Raw genomic sequence first — 5,329 nt, forward strand, 5'->3', positions numbered from 1 at the left:
CGGTGCCTGTGATACAACTTTGACACTTCTCCGAGTTTTCTGTACATTCTGTGCACTTTGTGTTGCATTTGCTGCATTTGTTATTTTTGTCAGCGTAATACCCCTTTGCACATCGAAGACACCCAATAGGTGTAAACATTTCACAATTATCACTTTGTGTGATGGTGCCTTGGTAACACTTTCCATGCAATAAAACATAATTAGACTCACATTGATAGCACACGTTTTCTATGAAATACAAACAATGTGTTATAAATGCTTGGCACTTGCCATTTTCAGACGTTGTGTAACCACGCGGGCACCGTGTTGTTGTTTTTGAAGTGCTTGAAATTTTGATTGGAATCACACAATTTTGTGAGGTGTCGAGTGAATACCCAAAAATGCATTTGGTGCACTTCTTCTTGTCACACAACTCACAGTTCAAAAAAGTCCTTTTACATAAGTGACATGCGTTTTGGTGATTGTAGTACCCATCATTGCAACTAACTACGGAGTGTGAGTATACTATCTTCTCTCCACATCCTTTAGATTGACATTTCTCATTGATTTAAATTGAATTTGATGCACATATAAGACACATTCCTCGAAAACAAAACAACCATTTTTCGTTACATTTTTTAAATTCGTGTTTTTGATAATCAAATGTACCATCTAACGCAGCACAAATACCACCAAATAATTCTTTACAAAACCGAGTTCTTATACAATTTCCCGATTTGTTCATGAAATAGCCATCACTGCATTGTATTGCATATGTTTTGTTGACACAATCTTTAGTGTTATTTTCACATGTTTCATATTTGTTGTTTTCGAAAAACATGTGTGATATGTACTTCCCTCCACTTTTAATAATACTTTTTAATTTGTTATTGTGATAATACACTGAATCGTATTTATTGCTACTTATAAATGTCAAATATTTGCTACTCAAAAGTAAAATTCCTTGAACGCTTCTAAATGCTGAAAGAGTAGTATACAAATCATTTGTAATAAAATACACTACAAGTGGGATATTCGACACTTCTATAATTAAGTACGTGTCGTTATTTAAACCGACTTTATTCACTGTTTCATTAACAAATGTAGTTGTAGAGTCCGCACAATTCACAGTAAATTGAGTTTTTTCTAGTAATACAGATGCCGTTTTTTCGATATAATTAAAACAATATAGTATTTGTGCTTTAAATAACTTTTTCTTTTCAACAATTCCAAATTTTCCTTTGAAATAACAATTGTAACAAAGATCAACAACAATATCCACTAAAAAGTTTTGTTTGAAGTCGATAAATAGTTTATTTATAGTCGGTCCAATGTATATTGTTTTGACTTCGGATATGACAAGCATTATATGTGTTTTATTGGCTGGGTACGGACAGTGTGGATGTGTAAATGATGTTAGAAGTCCGCCAAATTTAAAATTATTATTGAAGTTACTGTCATTTATATGGCAATACACTTCTGTTGGAAAATTAGCACTTTTTAGGGTTTCATTTTTTCCAAAATTTGAGGAAAATGTTGTAAAGTGAGATTTTGATGGTTTTATTTTGTGTGTCACTTTTATTAATAAATTTGGTGTTATTTTGACTACTATTATAATATCTGTCAGGACAATACCTAAGTAATCTTCCATTTGCTATCAATTGTAAATATACGATATATTTAGGTGGTGACATCATGTTATTAAAAGACACGAAGTCAAAACAGTTGTCTGAAAATATCGAATTCTCGACTCGAAAAGAGTATGCACCATTCAATATAGTAAATATTGGGTTTTTGTATATGTCTGCGTTATAAACAAATAAAGACACATAATTAAAATATAGAAAAAACAAACATCGACGTGAATAGACTTCATCTGTTTTTGTGAATGTAGCACATATTTTTTTGTTAATATGTTTGCTGTATATATATAATTTTGCGCCACTCTCTATCTCAATTTTAATAAGATGGTTTATATCTCTATTATATAATAACAGCGCATTTGTAATTTCGAAATGTGACCCACTTGGAAATAAGCCATGCGATGAATTCCAAAACTCTATACACGAATTGATTGATAAAAAGACACTTGAACTAAATTCAACGCTTGAATAATCGCGAAAAGATAATAAACAGTATGTATAAAATTCCTCTGGATATATTTGTGGAAGGTTAATAGAGATGGTGATATTATAAGAATATTTCGATGATGAATTGTCATGGAATGATAAAATAGTGTTCAATTGTATGTTGAGATTTTTATCAAAATATAGTTGTGATGAGTTGTAACACGTAAATGTGGCTGCTTCAACATAAACGGCGCCTTTGAAAGTTGCTTTGGAGTCATCATAGAGAATGATGGAACTAATAGTTTCGATTTTTGCGTTGCCTGATATTAAAAATGAAGAATTGTTGACAAAGATAAGACCTTTCTCATTCGTTGATTTTTCGTCTGTTGAATGCAACTTTCCTTCTATTTTAAATGATGAATAATTTGATATTACGATTTTCTTTATAATTGTCACAGACGCGTCTTGTTGGTTGTTAAATATGGACATATCACACATACAAATTGTACCATCCAATACAACACTTTTATTATTTAAATTACCATTTGTATTTATGATATTAAATTTGGCAATTTCAGAGAAGTCAAACACGTTAAAAGTAATACTACATTCACTTGCATCAATCTTGAAAATGGAATTTTGTTTTATTTGTATTGTGTTTGAGCGCAGTTGTATATTGTCAAATATTGAAATAACCGAATCACCAGTCGATATGATATTATCTACATTATAAACACTTAAAGATTGTATTGTCACGCTCGAATCCACAATTTCAAAGTGTTTAAAAGTGCACATTCCATTAAAAATGACATCACTGTGATTTGTAATTGATATCATAAAATTGTTTAATATGTTTTCTTTTGTAAATATAACTGTCGACTCTGATACTTCCAATGTATTTTGAATTGTTTCATTTAAAAATTTAACGTTGTCAAAAATCAAAGTCGAGTTCTTGTTAATTTTAACGTTTTTAATTTGCAGCGAAATGTACGATAAAGTGATTTGTGTGTTTTCCTCAGTTGTTAAAGTGTTTGTGTATATCAAACTTCTTAAAATTGCTTTGAATGTTGTGTTCTTTTTCATATAAATGTTGGTACTTTTTAATTCGCAATTCTCACATATTAAACTTCCGTTTTCTTCAATAAAAACGTCACCAACAATCACCGACTTTCCTCCATTGGAAATAATAAGACTTTTTGTAATTTTCAAATTTCCAAAAACAAATAACGATCCGTCACTAAACAAATTATTTTCTATCAAAAAGTCATTGTGTACTTCAACACTAGATCCTTCTGAGAGTAAAATTAAATAATTAGAAAATGTTTTCAGTCCTTCTAATTGTGTTTTTGAATTAATCTAAAATGAAATTCCATTTGAATAATCAAGATTCTGATCGAGTTGTATTTTGTAGTTTCCATCGATTTCAACACGCGGAAAAGTTTTAAATGTAATAGCACATTCTTTTGTCAAATTGAAGTTGTAAGAGATATAGAGAATATCACAATTGTGAATGTTGTCGTTACTGTCTTATTTGTTAATTATTTCGTGTTTAAAAATGAGAATTATTTGTGTTTTTTTTAAATTGTTTATTGTGTGTTTGTATGATCAAAACAAACTTAGTACTTTAAAACCATCAGAACAATGACTTGAAGTGGGTTGGCATATTATATTTGCATCAACAAAACACCAAAACATCAATAAGAACAACGCCATAATTCGTAAGTTTGTTCGATAAATAGTTTATAACTATGGATCTTTTTAAAAAGTCATTTTTAATATTTTTATAATCCAATTAAAACCTGTGTTATATTTTAACTTTTTTTAATTTGAATGGTTTTAATAATAATATCATAACAAAAAGTAGAATACATAGAATTATTTTGAACAAAAAATACTAATTTTGTATTATTCAATTACAATAGTAATATAGTAAATCCAAATTCATCAAAAACTTATCAAATTAACAATAATAGCTGTTCGGCGACTTTATAGTCCCTTTGAAAATCGCCGACTTTTTAGTGGTCTTAAAAGTCGCTTACCTAAATAATTAGTTAAATACTAATCAAAATACTATTTATCATGAAAAAGGAATTGAAAAAATAAACCATGTAAATTTAATATAATTATTATTAAAAAAATAAATGAAAAAATACCGTCTTAATTATTTTTTCTCAAATCATTTTTGAAATTATATTTATTTGATTATAAGATTACGAATTATAACAACTATTGTGTTTTTACACATTTTTGAGACAATAATGAATATGGTATAATTTATTAAAGTTAATAATTATTTAGTTATAAAAGAAGTCGCCGACTTTTCAGTAATATCAAAAGTAGCCGAACAGCCATTACCATTATCTTCAATATTACATATAATAAATATATTACACATGAACTACAACTTTAATTTATGATTGTTAAAAAACAACTAAGTAATACCCACTAGGGATGTCGAAACGGTTTCCTAAACGATTTTTTGTTTATTTCTGAAACAAACAATTTTAGTATGTTTTAAAACATGAATAAAAAAGTTTGTGAAACAATTTCAGTTTTTGAAATTGTTTTAAAAATAAATAATACCTGTTGGGTTTTCAAACACCGTGTTTTAAAACTACTTGTTTCCAAAACAAATGTTTCTCAAACTTTATATTTTAATTGTGTTGTAAAATGACATTTTCAAACAAAATTTAATTTCAAAATATTTTATTTTTATTATTGTAATTGTTTAAACAAATTATACTAATAATGTCAAAATTATTTTTTTTAATTTTTATTCAAAATTTACTTTTTAATACAGTCATTAGTCATTTTTTTAATTAAAACAATTAACAAACGAGCATTGTATAACCAATAATTGATCCAAATGATTATTTGAATAAAATATGACATTTTTATCATTTATTAAAAGATACAATAAAATACGTCACATAGTCGATCCATTAGCTAAGAAAAATGTCAAATAGTCATTCATACAAACACGACAATAATAACAACATTATACTCGTTACAATCAAAAAATAATATTTTTTTGAAAAAAATACTAAATATTTTATACCATCATTTAAACCCAATCTTTTTTATCTCTTACATTTATGTTTAACCCCAAGCATGATCAACATTACATTGAAAAGTTAAATTAGTTGTTTTTGCATCACACTATTCGGTTTGTTTTAATTGAAAATAACAAAATAAAATTAACATTTCCAATTTTTAAATAATAAAAATATTAAAACTTGAAATACACTATTCTTTTGTATATTTCAGCAACCATAAAGTTT

This window comes from Entamoeba invadens (genome assembly GCF_000330505.1).
Source record: "Entamoeba invadens IP1 unplaced genomic scaffold scaff_1105074724685, whole genome shotgun sequence".
In the NCBI taxonomy this organism is placed as follows: Eukaryota; Evosea; order Mastigamoebida; family Endamoebidae; genus Entamoeba; species Entamoeba invadens.